Source organism: Leptopilina heterotoma, unplaced genomic scaffold (assembly GCF_015476425.1).
Source record: "Leptopilina heterotoma isolate Lh14 unplaced genomic scaffold, ASM1547642v1 Lhet_31, whole genome shotgun sequence".
Taxonomy (NCBI): domain Eukaryota; kingdom Metazoa; phylum Arthropoda; class Insecta; order Hymenoptera; family Figitidae; genus Leptopilina; species Leptopilina heterotoma.
The window spans coordinates 1,933,501-1,951,241 of record NW_025111011.1 but is presented as its reverse complement, the minus strand read 5'-3'; the positions used below and the strand labels follow the sequence as shown (position 1 = coordinate 1,951,241).

General features: G+C 24.3%; 1 protein-coding gene across 2 annotated transcripts in view; it reads left to right on the top strand.

Moving 5' to 3' along the window:
- Positions 1 to 14,972: 14,972 nt before the first annotated feature.
- The window catches only part of LOC122504672 (disabled homolog 2-interacting protein), a 239,990-nt gene continuing 237,221 nt past the window's right edge, over positions 14,973 to 17,741 (top strand). For both annotated transcript variants that reach the window (XM_043615875.1, XM_043615874.1), the window contains exon 1: positions 14,973 to 15,471. The gene's annotated coding sequence lies outside the window, so the exon portion shown is untranslated. The remainder of the gene's footprint in view (positions 15,472 to 17,741) is intronic.

Below are 17,741 nucleotides of genomic sequence, written 5' to 3'. Positions count from 1 at the left end.
ATGGGATCGCACCCTTATTTGGATTCTTCTTTAAGGCGCTTGTTTAACTCCCCGTTTATGAATATATTCAGAAACGTGAAGCAGTTTTCTAAGTTGAAAACGAGTTTTCTATCTTGGAAGCCATTGGAAGTCGTGCTAGAAAATTATTATTATGGCGGGATGATTTGAATGTCAGATTGTAATAAATTGTGATTGGTAGAAAATATGACATTCAAATAATCCCGCCATAATAATAATTTTCTAGCATGACTTCCAATGGCTTCCAAGATAGAAAACTCGTTTTCAACTTAGAAAACTGCTTCACGTTTCTGAATATACTCAGAAACGGGGAACTCCGGTATTTTGGTCAAGCAATTTTGTTTGATTTGGTTATTGGCCTTTTAGTCCCCGTAGTTCAAATAGTCATGTTCTAAATTGATTAAATCTCGACGAATTTTCATGGTCGTATCATTAAATTTGATTGGCTACGAGAAATCTTCCATTTTCACTTCAGAGTCAGTAAAAATGGATTAATTATCACAACCAATCAAATTTAGTAATAGCACCATAAAAATTCGTCTAATCAAATTGCATGGGGAACTCCTCTGACTTATGGTGCAGTCCCATCTAGTGCAGGAAATGTAAAGGCCTAAGCGCAACTGCTTTGCGAACGTCGTTCACAAACGCTTAGTATGTGTTAGAAAAGGACAGATATATATTTTTGCGCCCTTTTCTATCTCATGTAATGGCACGGCCACAGTTCGGCTGCCTGCTTGCCTGCAGATCGTCATGATAACACATAAGAGTGAAAAAGACAGACAATTCAAATTATTTGTTCTCTTTCTCTTACTCTCGTGGCGTCTACCTGCGCAGGCAGGGAGCCGAGGTGTGACCGTGCCATAAGAAAAAGCAGGCAACGAGAACAGACCTCATAAAGGCCAACGCAGAATAGATCTGTAACCGGAACCGCAATCGTAACCGTAAAGGCCAACGCAGAATAGATCTGTAACCGGAACCGCAATCGTAAGCGTAACCGTAAGAATGAGTTAGAGAAGGATAGGTATATTGTTTATCCTTCTCTAACTCATTCTTACGCTTACGGTTACGATTGCGGTTCCGGTTACAGATCTATTCTGCGTTGGCCTTAAGCGTAAGAATGAGTTAGAGAAGGATAAACAATATACCTATCCTTCTTTAACTCATTCTTACGGTTACGCTTACGATTGCGGTTCCGGTTACAGATCTATTCTGCGTTGGCCTTTAGGCTTTTTCAGTTGTGACGTCAGAGTCGATTTCAGGTGTGACGTCAGATAGCTGGAGGGAAAACAAACAGACGACGCAATGCAATTCTTATGGGAGAAATAAATTTGGCATTTTCTTTTCAATATTTTGAAAATTTAATGGATTTTAAACACTTTCTATCTACATATATGTAATTGAAACGAATTCTGTAAAATAATTGTAGTGAAATTAATACTTTACACTTCACAGAAACTTGAAAATATGCTAAAATGTATGTTTTTAAGGTTAGGAACGTCTGCTTACCACTTATCTCTATGTATAAAATAGTTGTAAACAAACGTTTCTAACCTCAAAAACATACATTTTAGCATATTTTCAAGTTCCTGTGAAGTGTAAAGTGTTAATTCCACTACAATTATTATTTTATAGAATTCATTTAAATTCCATATATGTAAATATAAAGTGTTTAAAATTTATAAAATCTGCAAAGCATTGAAAAAATGTATCAAAATTTTTCCCTCCCATAAGAATTACATTGGGTCGTCTGTTTGTTTTCCCTCCAGCTTTCTGACGTCATACTCGAACTCGAAATATCTCGATGTAGGAAAAAAGCCTAAAGGTACCGTCCCATGATGGCGTGAAAGCGTCGGCGTAAAGCGTAAACCATGTGAGTGAGTGAGAACCTGATATCTGTTCATCTCTTTCTATCGCACGATTTCTGCTTTACTTGCAAATTTATTTAAAAAAATGATTTTATCATAGAAATTCTTTTGAAAGTAATGTTAAAAAACATGTTTTATTTTAAAAGTTATCAAATTTTAATTCAAAATGTTTTAATTTTCCAAAGAAGTGTAAAAAGCCTAATGTTTTTGAAATGCTAGTACAGACGGTACAGACTGTTTGTTATGAATGTACATAACCTAGCGTTGTGTTGTCGTGCTTGTGATATTATTATATTCTAAATTTAATGATTTAATTATTATTATATTAAATAATAATGAACAGACAACACAACGCTAGGTTATGTACATTCATAACAAACAGTCTGTACCGTATGTACTAGCATTTCAAAAACATTAGGCTTTTTACACTTCTTTGGAAAATTAAAACATTTTGAATTAAAATTTGATAACTTTTAAAATAAAACATGTTTTTTAACATTACTTTCAAAAGAATTTCTATGATAAAATCATTTTTTTAAATAAATTTGCAAGTAAAAACCTTTTCAACATTTACTTATTCAAAAATACCCGCAATGAAAGTACATTTTCCGACCGTGAAAATTCATCGAGCCGATTGCTTGACCAATCCACCGGAGGTATAGAATACCCCTTCAGGGTACGGTCCCATTCTGAGCAGAAAACAGAATGCAAAGCAGAATTTCGTGAGTGCAAGAGAGATAGTCAGATATCACTATCCTTTCCACTCTCACGAAATTCTGCTTTTCATTGTGTTTTCTGCTCAACATGGGACCGTACCCTGATGGTCCCGCTTATATGCATCTTAGATCGAAGTGTGGATTCCCCATAATGATTTTCTGCTTCACATGGGATCCATTCTTATTTGTCTATAGTTCATGTCCACACGCCCTGTCAAAACAAACTGTGTATAACAATAAATTTTTAGATGATATATGCTTCAGTTTTATTAATTACTAAAAATGTAGTTAATTAAATCTAATAAAAAATGGAAAAATAAGGAAAAGTTTTCAAACGCTTTTATCGAATTTTTTGTACTTTTCTGATAAAAGCAATTGATTATTTTCTATGTAACAATTAAAATGTTTTTTTTTAATTTTGTTAATTATCAAAGTAAATATTTAAAGAAATAAAATATTTACATTTCTTGAGGTTCGGAATAAAATCACTTAACTTGCAGGAAGTTCTGTGTCGAAAACTACTTTTTTAAAACTTTTGGTATTAAAGACACTAATAGGAAATTTTATAATTGAATTGCAAACAAGTACATTTTAGAAGTATTTTAGATGAACTATCTTTTTTAATATTTGTATCCTCAATGAAACTGTCATATTTAAAGTTATTGGTCTGCTTAATGTTGCAAACTTATTTCTCGTAGCAAAAAATTTTTAATTTTTTTGTCCAAAAGACATCTTAAAGACGTCAATGGGACATTATATGCAGCAGTTTTTCAGGTACATTTTTTCATGCTAAATTAAAGAGGTTTTTTAAATGAACAGCTTGTATAAAAAATTTTTTTTCGTAAACATTCTTAGTCTCTACAATAAACTCGAAATTGATATTTTGTTCAATAATGCAATCTTATTTCTCATAGGAAAAATTTCTGCATTTTATATCCAAAAGACATCTTAAAGACGTCATTAAGACATTATAAACAGCAATTTTTCGGGTAATTTTTTTTATCCTAAATAAAAAATTTCTCAACTTAAAAGCTGTAATTATGCAAAAAGCTGTTTTATAAACATTTCTAATCTGAAATTATCTCTAAATTGTTATTCTGATAAATATTGCAATCTTATATACAAAATTTTCTAAGTTTTATGCCCAAAAGACGTTCGGGGGACGTTATTTAGATATTATGCATAGCAATTTTTTTGTAGGATAATTGTTTGTAAAATGTCAAGGATAAAGTATGAAAAAGATAGGGAAGTTTTTCACAATTCTTGTTACACACCCTCATAATTTGGAAAGCTATTTTTTTAATAAAGGTGTCTTAAAAACGACCCAAAGAAGTCAATTTAATATAGTTAATATTTTTTTTAAGCTTCGAAATAATTTTACAATCGATATTTGTAACGAATTTTTATAATTTGATATGTCAACAAATTTTTATTTTCTTTTTATTTTATATCTAAAAATTAGAATGACAAAAAGACGAAAATATAATTTAATAAAAGAATTTTAATGCTTTATTTTTCAAAAATTTTGTTTTTTTAAAAATCCTTGTAAAAAATTTGTCCTAAATATACAAAATTTTTTAAATTATTTAATATTACACAGTTTTGAAAGTTTCAGTTATAGAAATAGTTTTTTGTCCAAAAAATGACTTAAAGACGTCAATTGACATAGCGTGAAAAATTATCATTTCGACATCCCAAAGGCGACAATTGTCCGGACATAGGACAATTTTAAAACGACTTTAAGACGTCTTATGCACGTCCTTCGGATATACTACGCAAGGACAAGTTATGGACATCTTACAGACGGCTTAAGGACGTCTTTTGACAAAGTCCAAAAGACGTACCGAAAAAGACATCTTCAGGATGTCTTTTGAACAAGTGTGCCCACTGGGTACTTTATATTTGATGTTATAATTATTTTTATTTTCCAATTAATTCAAAATTGTAACGACAAATAGAAATTATCAAAAATTTTTTTTCTTCTTTTCATTAAAAGACTAAAATTTTGTTAAATATTATGTTTTGTCAAATTGAAATTATGCAGATTTTTGTTCTTTACTTCTAAGGAAAATTAGAAAATTGTTTAAAACTGTGATTGAGAAATAGAAAATTTATTTATTTTGCATTATTTTTCTATATGAATCACAATTTCCTTAACAAAATTATTATTTTGTTTTAGAAAAAGAAGAAAAATATTTGCAAAATTTCTATTTTTAATCTTATTTTTGAAACAGGATTTTCCACAGGACTTAAGACATTCAAAAATTTTAAATTCAAACCTTTTTTAAATTAAACAACTTATAAAAGTATTTTTATAAAACATGAAGATAGCGATTGCTCCGAGTCGAAGACTCGGAGTGATCGATTTCTTCATGTTTTCTAATAATTAAAAATTACCGAGAGATAAAATCATTATTTTATATTATAAGAATTTTGTTACTGTAACTTTATCAAAATTATTTTCATCATTTTAATTCAATTATTATTTTCTAGAATTTAAAATTATTTTTTATGAAAATAATAATTGAATTTCTTAAAAAAAATTTTATTATTTATTATAAAAATAATTGAATTCCTGTGAAATTTTTATTATTAATGAAAATAATTAAATATTTGCATACAATTTTATTAAAATTTTTTTTTTAAATAATTGAATTCTTTTTGGGAAATTTTATTAAAATAGTAAATATTAAAAATCATTGAAATTAGAACAATTTTTGAAAATAATTGAAATTAGGTCAAGAATTTTTTTGACATTTATGAAATAAAAATAATTAAATTTTAGTCAAGAATTTTGTTATTTATAAAGATAATTGGGATTTTTACGAGAATTTTTTTCAAATTTTGAACATAGTTGAATTTTATAAGAATTTTTTTTTTTTTTTGAAAATAATTGAATTTCTGCAATTATTTGTAATTTCTCCAAATTGAATTTTTTCTAGTGTTTTCAGCAAAAATTTAATTTAGAAAATTTTGAAATTCTATTATTTTTAAAATTGATAATTTTATTTAAAAAAGGTAGTGAATGAAAGAATGAGAGAACATTCAAATTATTATAGTTAATTTTTCTTTTAACAAAATACAATAAATTAAAAGTACCTAGTAACAATTTTTTTTTTATTTTTTGTTATTAAACAAAAGTTTTTGTCGCTAAATACTTGAGAAAGGAAAATTATAAACATGCGAAATTTGGAAAATGTGAGTGACGTTTAATAAATCATAAAACAGGTGCAATGAACTCCGCCCCTTCTCTCTCTCTCTCTCTCGGCAGATGTCTTCCTTTTAATATGATTCCATTTTCGGATTATAAGGCAATATAAAATTAATTTCTACATCCATGTGTATATAAATTATGCTCGCGGAGAATGAATATGTTCCGAGGACACGTTCCTTTGGCGCATTAACCTGGCGCATCGCCATGCTGCATCATAAATACAACGTTAACAATGCTTCGCCAATCTGGCTCACCGAAAAGGCAAAAATCGCGATAACTCCAAAGGTTTTTTCTTTTAAAGTTCTCCACACAAAAGCCGCTCACAACCTTGGGCACACTTCCGCTTTCAGGAGTCGTGCCAAATTTTAATTTCCTTACAATATGCCTTAGAAAAAGTTTTCCTATTTATCACAATAACCCAGTCGCGAAAGTATTTGTATAGATTTTAATATTGATATATTATTATTAATTCAAATAAATGATAAGTTTTATTTTTTGAATTTCGCGCCAATGTTTTTGGTCAGTAATTCCTTTGAAAATATTTTTATATTGAGAAAATATTTCCTTTACTTGAAAGTAAAGTTTTTTGTTATTTTTTTTGTTTATAAATAATTATTTTTTAATAAAATTTCTAAAAATAATTCAAATTCTACGAAGAGTTGCATTAAAATTTTCAAATAATAATTGAATTCCCGAGAAGAATTTTATAAAAATTCTTTTCAATAATTGACTTTTTTTCGAAAAAATTCAATTTGTTGCAATTTTTTTGTATTATTTATTTTTTGTACTATTTATTTGTATTACTATTTATTCTTTGCACTGTTATTTTTTTTTCTTCAAATTGACACGCGATTCACGGTATTTATTGCCTTGTTTTTAAAAGAAAAATTTTCATTCCAGAAATAAATGTTGTGTAGGTATAGAATAGCAGTGTAGAAAAAAGTCTTTCATGTTTTGTCGTTGCAAAAAGGTGAAAAGTAAGTGCATTCCAAATCGAGACATTGAGAGAATATAACTGTATCATTGCGTGAAAATGTGTATGGTTGAGGAGAATAATCGGACGTTTCGCTTTATATACGATACGATATACATGAGAGGAACACGAGCGCCTATGTTTAGTGGACACTTGCCGAAGCTTTATTCTACTGCAAGCGTTTCTACACCAGTTCTGTTTCGATATTCCCGCGCGACGGTGCGGCATCAAAATGTGCAAGTCGCTCGTTTTTTTAAAAAAAAGTAAAGTGACAGTTTTCTTTTTTGTTTAAATAAAGTGACAGTATTTTTTTTTTCTGAAACAAAGTGGCAGTATTTTTTTTTTTTGTGAAACAAAGTGACAATTTTTTTAAGGTGAACATTTTTTCTACAGTAGAATTTTTTTTTTTTTTTTATAAAGTATTTTTTTTTTAGTAACAATTTTTTTTTCTAATATTATTTTTAAGTGACAATTTTTTTGGGGGGTAACTATTTTTCTTTAACAATTGTTAGAAAATAATAGATAAACAAATAATACAATTTTCCAAAGTGATAATTTTTTTCTAACAATAGTTTTTGAGAAACAATTGTTTTTCAAGGTAAAATTTTTTCTATGCTAAAGTAATTGTTTTTTGAAGTAATACTTTTTTTAAGCAACATTTTTTTTACAATAGTTTTTAAGTAACATTTATTTTTTCGAAGTAACAATTCCTTGTAAAAAATTAATACTTTTTAAGTAACAATTGCTTTTCGAGGTAAAAATTTTTCTCTTGTTAAAGTAATTGTTTTTTTTAAAGTAAAAAATTTTTTTCTAACTTGACAATTGTTTTTAAAAGTAAACATTTTAACTCTCAATTGACAATTGTTTTTTTCGAATATTTTTTTTAGTAAATTTGTTTCTAAATTAAAGTAACACTTTTATTTTCTAATAAAAATATGTTTTTCATTCTTGAGAATTTTGACTACTGTTGTAATTTTTTATTCACTGATTGTTGAATGACAGTGAGAATAATATTATGTAAATTGGCAGAAAATTGTGCTTGGAAAGTGGAAGGAAAAAATAATTGTACGCATTGTAAACAAGGAGTCATTAAGTTTAACAATAATATAAGTTATCAACTTGGATAATTTAGTTGCGGAAATAGTTTTCGACTCGTAATTTGTTTTTGTAAAAATTTGCTCTTATTTAAAATAAGGAATTTTTTTTTTAATTAAAAAAAAAATTTTTTTTTAATATTCTTTTTTTTATACTTTGTTTTAAAATTAATAAACGACTTGACGCTGTAATTTAGATTTTTATATTTGGGCCTTTTTTCGTTTACCTGTTGCTAAAGTTTTGAAATTCTATTGATGAAAAATATTTCTAATTGTTAATTTTTATTTTTCTATTAAAATTTTATTATTATTTATATTTTTTTTTGTTTAATAGAATATTTTTTAGAATTTTATTTAATTTTTTTATAATTTTTTATCTAATAGAATGTTATTATTCTATTAAGAAATTATTATTCTGTTAATTATTTTATTAAAAAAAAGTACCTAACTATTGAAAAAATTCATATATTTCAGTGTAATTTTCACTATAAGAAAAAGTTTAATTCATTTTTCATTAAAGTATTGTTATTTAAAAATACTATTTTTGGAAAAGAATCTAAAAAAAAAATGTTGAAAAAAAGGAAAAAGTAGAAAACGAAACTAAAAAAGGAAAGTGAATCAGAAATTGGAAAAAAATAAAAAACAATACTCAAAAAGAAAAGTGAATAAGAAATTATAAAGTTTTATATAAGAAATTATAAAGTTATAAATAAGAAATAAGGAACAAAAAAAAAAATTAGAAAACGAAATTAAGAAAGGAAAGTAAATAAGAAGTTAGAACAGAAATGTAAAAAGAAACCAAAAAAGAAAAGTGAAAAAGAAATTAAAAAATAAATTGTAAAAAAGAAACTAAAGAAGAAAAATAAAACCAAAAGTAAAAAAACATTTTTAATCACAAAAAGAAAACGTTTTCCTAATTTTTTCGCGCCAGGGGAAATTTTTTTTCTACACAGTATGGTAATTGCCATTGGAAGTAGATCAGAATTTAGAGGGACTACGTGAATTCGCCAGTGACAGGAACTCGATAAAGCAATGTGGCCGTTGGCATTTTCAAAATGAATCGTTGAATTCGGTCTGGTAAATGTGGTGAACGCGCTCCAAACTCTCCAGAGGCTAGATTAGGTAGATTAGATTTCATGGGTGCAGTTGTGTGCTGAATGTGTGTGTGTGTTTGTGTGTAAGGTCTGCCGAGACAATTGCACAACAAATGACAGTCACTGAAAGATGATAATAATGACTAATGTTCATAGAAAAAGAAACTCTGAAAGAGTGGGAGGTGAAAGACGAGTCGTCCGCATATCGAATTCTCTTTCTTGTCACTTTTTTTTAAGAGCGCGCTTATTTCTTTTCTTTTTTTTTTTAATTCATCTTTCCGAATATAATGACAACACCTGACATATTTGAAAAAAATGACAGAAACAATATTTATTATCGAAAACTTTTTCTTGAGTCGCGCATAGATCAAAGGCAAATTTTCAAGTGTTTTTATTTTTTACCCAAAGGGGGAAAAATTGGAATATTTTAATTAAATAAATATGTTAATATTGTTTTATTTAATTAATTAAATATATTAATATTATTTTATTTAATTAATTAAGTATAATATTAATGTTATTTTATTTAACTAATTAAATATATTAACATTATTTTAATTAATTAATTAATTAGGTTAATTTTAGTTTTTTACTAACTGTTTTTCAAATTTAAAACAGATTTTTTTCTGTATCCGTTCTCGTTTAAAATTTTCGATAATATTTTTTCTGCCTTAAGAAAAAATTTTCCCCGTTAGTTAAATTTGCGAAGTTTATTATCAACGGTTGAAAAAGAATATTTTTCGCCCGGAAAATAAAAATAGAAGAAAGAAAAAAATAAATAAAAGCATAAAAAATAGAAAAATAAAAATGAAAAATAAGAGAAAAAAAAAGTAAAATATTTCAAGTAAAGAAGGCGGTAATTATATGTTTTGAATTTTAATTAGTTTCAAAAGAGGAAAATTAATGTTTGCAAAGTAATTTAACTGTTGTGAAGGGCTTATTTTCATATATTCTATACGCTCCGATGGTATGGATTACCATTGCGACCCTCTGTTTTTTAGCCACACCGGAACAAGGTAGAAAAACAGGTGCTAAACAGGGGAGAATGTTTTCACTATAAAAGTTTGCGATAAACTTTTGTCTTCTCTTACACTTTTATTTAGAAATACTTTTCAGATTTTAGAGTCTATAAAATATGAAGCTGAAGTCCGCAACGTTTTTAAAAACGAAAAATCAAAAAAGAATTTTTTTCCAAGTTAAATAAATTCATCTCTAATTTTCATTTTTCTTAATTTTTAAGAAATTAATTGTTGCTTAAGATAGAATTATTAAAAATTAACATGATTTAGAATCAAAAATAAAAAAACCGTCCCTTTATTTTTTCGTTTTCGTTTTTAAAAACGTTGCGGACTTCAGCATCATTATAAAATCGTCATATCACATATCTTACAAATAACCGCGAAAAGCGAATAAAATTCACAGATTTTTCGATTTTTCTACGTTCACAATACGAATATATTCCCGGAATTTGCAAATTTACTATACAAGAAAGAAACAAAATTTTGTATGAAACAAATTATTTTAATTAAATTCAATAAATTATTACTTTTAATAATTTGAAAAATAAAATAAGAAAATAATTTCTCTTTTTGAAAAGTAGTATTTCGTATTAAAAAAAATTAATTCAATTAACATTTTATTAATTAATAACAAATTAATATTTTTACAATCGTCCACTTTTTAAAATATGAGAAAAATAAATATTTGTATAAATTTATTTCCACTCGAAACGTTCGTTCCTTAAATAGGTTTTTATTGTTTTGCATAAATTTTATTGCTATGAACGAAAAGCAAAAAATAGTAAAAAAAAAAAAATTGTATTAGAAAATTTACTTTCCCAGGTTGAATGATTGTGTTCGCGTGCACGAAGGACCTCTCTTGTGCCCCACATTTTGTCCTCATAAATAAAATCGATCAGAACTTTTCAGGTGAAAAAAAAATAATTTCTCTATTCTTGCTTTTTATGGTTTTCAATTTTTTTTTTTCAATAGTTTTCAACGTGGGAAATAATTTTTTGAAAATATTTTTTTATTTTGAAAAATATCGAATTTTTTTCTTCACCATTTTTATTTTTTTTTCCTAAAAAATATTTTTTAGGAAAAAAAATATTTATCTGAACAATTAAAAACCATCGAGAAAAGATATGGAAATAAACTATATAAATTAAATATAATAGATATTTATTAAAAAATTTTACACTAAAAATAATATCTCCTTAAAAGTTAAAGTACAATAAAATTTATGAATTCAAATTTTTCCTACAGTTATTTTTAGTAAACAAGCAGATCTCTTAAATAGCATAAAAATTTGAAAAATGAGAAATATTTCTTTAGCAGTAAACTTGAAAATCCTTGAGAATTTCAAGAAAGAAAGGGACAAAGAGAGAGAGAGAGAGAGAGAGAGAAAGAGAGAAAGAAAGAAATATTAATAATTATTATTATTATTGTTCTTGTACTGAGAAAATGATTGAAATATAAAAATTATTTCCCCATTCATATGCAAATGAGAAAGTATTTTCATAATTTAATACAGAAATTTATTTTGCCAATTATTTGCAAAAACATACAATCAATTTTGTTTATTAGCTACAGATTTCAGATAAGATTTTATTATCAATTTAATTGAATATTTTGTTTTCTTAAACGAAACCAAAAGAATTTCACAAATTTAAATGCAGAAAATCATGTAAATAATGACAAATAATAATAGATAATATTAAATGATAACAAATAGTAAAAAAAAATATATTTTTACCTTACACTGAAAAAAAAATTTATCCGTTTTTATTTATTTGAAATATATATTTATATATTATATTTATTAGAAATACCTATAATATAAAATTATAAATAAATAATTTTTATTTAAATCAATTGAATATAAATTAAAAATAAATGGTTTAGTCCATACACTAAAAAAAAATTTATTTGATTCAAATAACCGATTAATTGACTATTATTAATTAAATATTTACTTGAATCAAATAATATTTATTGAACTCAATTAAATGGTATTTTAATAACCAATAATTTAAGTATTTGAAGCAAATACTATTTAATTAACTCCAATAAATATTATTTGATTAAATTAAATAAAATTAAATATTTAATTGATAATAGTCAAGTTATCGATTATTTGAATCAAATAAATTTTTTATTAGTGTATTTGCTTCAAATACTGAAATTATTGATTCAAACATATTTTCTTTGATTTAAATAAAAATTGTTTCAAGTAATTTTTTTTATAGTAATTGACAACGAGCAACAATTAACTTCTTACTACCTTTTTTTAAATAAAATGAGATATTTTAAAAATAATAGAATTTAAAAATTTTCTAATTTAAATTTTTGTTGAAAACACTAAAAAAATTCGATTTTGGAGAAATTAGAAATAATTGCGGAAATTCAATTATTTCAAAAAAATAAAATTTTTCAATTATAAAATTCAACTATGTTAAAAATTTGAAAAAAATTCTCGTAAAAATCCCAATTATCTTTATAAATAACAAAATTCTTCTCCAAAGTTCAATTATTTGTATAAATGTCAAAAAAATTCTTGACCTAATTTCAATTATTTTCAAAAATAAAATGCATTTTTCTAATTTCAATGATTTTCAATATTTACTATTTTAATAAAATTTCCCAAAAAGAATTCAATTATTTAAAAAAAATTTTAATAAAATTGTATGCAAATATTTATTTATTTTCATAAATAATAAAAATTTTACAGGAATTCAATTATTTTCATAATAAATAAAATTTTTTTTAAAGAATTCAATTATTATTTTCATAAAAAATAATTTTAAATTCTAGAAAATAATAATTGAATTAAAATGATGAAAATAATTTTGATAAAGTTACAGTAACAAAATTCTTATAATATAAAATAATGATTTTATCTCTGGGTAATTTTTAATTATTAGAAAACATGAAGAAATCGATCACTCCGAGTCTTCGACTCGGAGCAATCGATGTCTTCATGTTTTATAACAATTTTTTTTAATTTGTTTAATTTCAAAAAGGTTTGAATTTAAAATTTTTGAATGTCTTAATTCCTGTGGAAAATCCTGTTCCAAAAATAAGATTAAAAATAGAAATTTTGCAAATATTTTTCTTCTTTTTCTAAAACAAAATAATAATTTTGTTAAGGAAATTGTGATTCATATAGAAAAATAATGCAAAATAAATAAATTTTCTATTTCTCAATCACAGTTTTTAACAATTTTTTAATTTTCCTTAGAAGTAAAGAACAAAAATCTGCATAATTTAAATTTGAAAAAACATTATATTTAAGAAAATTTTAGTCCTTTAATGAAAAGAAGTGAAAAAAATTCTGATGATTTCTATTTGTCGTTACAATTTTGAATTAATTATAAAATATAAAAATAATTCTAACATAATAATATAATAGAAAATCTATCTGAAGATAACAACAAACAAAAGTTTAATCTAAAGGTAACTTTAGAGTGTGAGGGACAGAAAAAGTGAACGAATGAAAGAATGAAAGAACATTCAAATTATTATAGTTAATTAATTACTTACTTGAATCAAAAATTTTTTTTTTCATTGTAGAGAATAATTTATCTTCATCTTAATAAATTATATTATTTTTATTGTTATTTATTTTATTTATATTATTATTTATTTTATTTATATTATTTTTTATATTATTATTTATTTTATTTATATTATTATTTTTATTCTTATTTATTTGATTTATATTATTATTTTTATTATTATTTCTTTTATTTATGTTATTATTTATTTTATTCATTGCTTTATTGAAAGAAAGAAATTTAAATAAATAAAATGAAAACAAAAATGAAATACAATAAAACAGACAAAATTTCTGGGCAGAAAATTTGGATTTATTTTTAAAATAGTTTTATGTAAATCAATGGAAGAAATTTTCTTATACTTGGGAAAAGTATGGGAAATATTTTTTTGGAAGTTGGGAAAATTTTTGATTCGCGATTTTTTGAATGTAAAATCTTTTTCGTTCAATTTTTGTATAGGTGCTTAGGTATATAATAGAGAGAAATGTGAAGGACTTTAGTAACTATAGGTTTACCTTGGTTAAAAAGGGCGGATGTTTGCTGGCATTTTTTTTAACTGTCCCTTTTCACGGTATTTTTCTTCAACCCAACACGTGTGTGTTTCTTGCCACGAGTGTTCGTTTTCCTCACTTCTTTTTTTAAGCGAGCTCAATTCAGAGTTTACCTGAAAATTCATTATTCGTTTTAGGGGAACACCTGTTATAGTCTGATGTGAATTCGGTCATATATTATATGTGTATATATAAATATAGTTTGGAGAGAGTTTATAATTAATTTTAAAAAGGTGCAAAAGGCGTGGGAAGATTCGTATTATATTTTTTTTTCTCTTTAGACTTTATAGTTTGAGGGAAAATTGATAAAAATTGAGTGTTGTATGCACACACACACACACACACATTCGGAGTAGTGATGGTTACGTATTTTTTTCGTGTGTATAATTACGCGAATTTACCGAACAAAAGAATAAAATTTCTTAATATGATGAATTTTCCGAGATTTTTATTTGAGAATTTAATTATATATGTTTACGTAAGAGATTTATTTTTTTTCGTGTCGTATTAGAAATGTTTTTTTCGTAATTCAAGGAAAATTAATTCTTTGTTTTTTTTATTTTTAATAAGAAACTCGCTTTATTTCTTTCTCTTCAAAATATTTTATTTATTTTAATAAATAAATAATTTCTACAAAATTTTTAAAGAAAATAGTTTTTTATTTATTTTAATTTTTCAATTTTATGTTTTTGTTTTATTCTCCCTTCACTATAATTTCAATTTTAATTTAATTAATAAGAAGCAATTTTCTTTAAAAAATATTTTAATTAAAAATTATTATTTAAGCTAATTATTTATTTTTAGCTAATTAAAAATAATTAGCTTTCAGAGAAAATAGTGTTAAAAATGAAAAATATTTTAAAAAAAAGAAAAAAATTCTAAAAATAGAATATATTACACAAGTCCATTTTATTCGGACCAAATTTTATTTATTTTTTACAATGCATTATTTACGATAAACGAGAGGAGAGGCTATAAAATATTTTTCCCCTGACATTTCGAAATTTATTTTCTTGTTCGAAATACAAAAAAAGAACAAAAAAAAAAGATTGGGTAATTATATTCGTACAGGTTTTAGAGGCGAAAGGTTGTGGCGAGAATATTGTCGATTACGTTCTTTGGGTTTTCTTATTTATGAGATGGATTTAAGCTTCTTGAGTTGACACTAAAATTAACCCCAAGCATGATTTTCTGCCAGATGGTTCATTCAACGTCAATGAAAACACACGTCTTTATGACAGCGAGTGACTGTAGAAACACAAATGAGATGACGTTCGCATAATGACCACGTGCAATTCGTGAAATTGTGCTTCGAGGAAAGTGAAGTGGCCAAGACAACTTTATTATACATTCGTCTTGACAATTTGGATTTTATTCCTTTATTTATATCGGTAATTATTTATTATTATTACTACCTTGTTGTCCTTCTCCAAAAAAAAAAAAAATCGGCTCGTTTTATTCGTTTGTAAAAATAAAAATTTGTAGCATTAATTTTTTATCTTCTGGATGAGAAATCAATATAAATTTTTGTTTCTATTCGAAAATTTTCATAAAGACCAGGAATTGAAAATTAATTAAAAATACAAAAGGCTGGAAATTAAAAATAATTAAAATTACGAAAGGCTAGAAATTAAAAACAAAGTAAATAAAATATTTAATTATTTAGCAATTAATTTTGTTGTAAAAAATTTGTTGTCCAAAATAATTTTGTTCAGGGTTGCCACAAGTCAGGGAAAAGTCAGGAAAAGTAGAATTGGTCAGGAAAATTAGGGAAAAGTCTGGGATTTTTATTAATAGTATTGAAAAAAATTTAATTTTTGTAATTCATAAAAAAATTCTGATTTTTTAGTGTCTTTTTTGTTTGCCTTATAAACTATAAAACTACCACGCATTCTAATACAAAACCTTTAAAATTTTTTTTTATTTCTCACCAGAATGGCTTTTTAATATTATTTAATTATTTCAAAAGTTTTAATGCAATTATCATGACAAGTAACAAAATTCTTCACAAAAATTCAATTATTTTTAGGAATTTCAAAAAAAAGTTCTTGCAAAATTCAATTATTTTTATAAATAACAACACTCATCACAAGAATTCAATTATTTTTAAAAGTAATAAAATTCTTCGACGAAATTAAATTATTTTCAATAATTTTAACCAATATTTCGTAAAGAATTCAATTATCTTTATAAATAGCAAAATTTTTCGCCAAAAATTAAATTATTTTGAAAAAATTTAATTAAAATTCTTTGCAAAATTTCAATTATTTTAAAAAGTTTTTCGCATTTTAATAATTTTAAATATTCACTATTTTCATAAAATTTATCAAAAAATTTAATTATTGAAACAAATTTTTGGTTAAATTCTACGAAAACATTCAATTATTTTCATAAATAATAAAATTTTACTTAAGAATTCAATTATTTTCACGAAAGAATTTTAAATATTTTTAATACAATTTTAAATAAATTTCTGGAAATTTGCAATTATTCTTAAAAATTCTATTAAAACTTGACGAAAGATTTCAAATTTAAGAAACATTTAATTATTCAATAAAATAATAAAATTCGTTGCAATGATTCAATTATTTTCATAAATAACTTTTAATTCGTCTCATGAAATCAATTATTTTAAAAAAATTTTTAAGTAATTTTGCAAAAGAATTCAATTATTTTCTTAAACAACAAAATTCTCCCCATAAAATCAATTATTTTAAGGAATTTTAATAAAATTCTTTTCTAAAATTCAATTATTTTCATAAGTATATCAAAATCAAAAAAAAATTATTTATTTTTGTATTTAAATAATTGAATTCTCGTTGAATTTTCATATAAAAAATGATTTAAAAATGAATTTCGGTTAAAATTTTAAATAATCATTTAATATTAAAAGCATTTTAGCATGAATTTTTAGAACTAATTGAATTTTGAAAAGGTTTCAAATACAAATCTTTGGAAATCTAAATTTTTCGTTCTTTTAAATAATAATTGATTTAAAGAAGAATTTTAGTTAAAAATTCTAGAAAATAATAATTAAATGTAAATGATGAAAATAATGTCGAAGAAGTTAGAAGTAACAATATTTTTATATAAAATAATAATTTTATCCCTGGGTTATTATCGTTAATTATTATAAAAACTTGAAGAAATCGATTACTCCATGTGATCGATTTCTTCATGTTTTTAAATATATATTCTTATAAGTTATTAAATTTGAAAAGATTTGAATTTGAAATTTTTGAAAATCTTAATTTCAATGGAAAAATAATATAATGATCAAATAATTATAATAAATAAAACAATTATAGTTTAGGAGCATAATTTTTGTAATTTTCTAGGAAAGAAAATTTAAAATAAAAAACTGGTTTGAATGTTGAAAACTTTAAGGGAAAGAAAAATAGGAGAGTTAATATTATGGGGGTAAAATAAAGAAGAGTAGAAGATTATTTTTAAATTCATTAAAAATTAATTTATTAAAATGAAGAAGAGTAAAAAATTATTTTTACTTTTTCATTTGGGAAAGTGATATGAAGTCAATTATAAAGTTTCAAGTTATCATATATATATATATATATATATATATATATATATTTGTGATGCATGAGTTCCATTAAATTCATTTTCATTACGTATCGCCATGGCGCACAACCGATTAAATTAC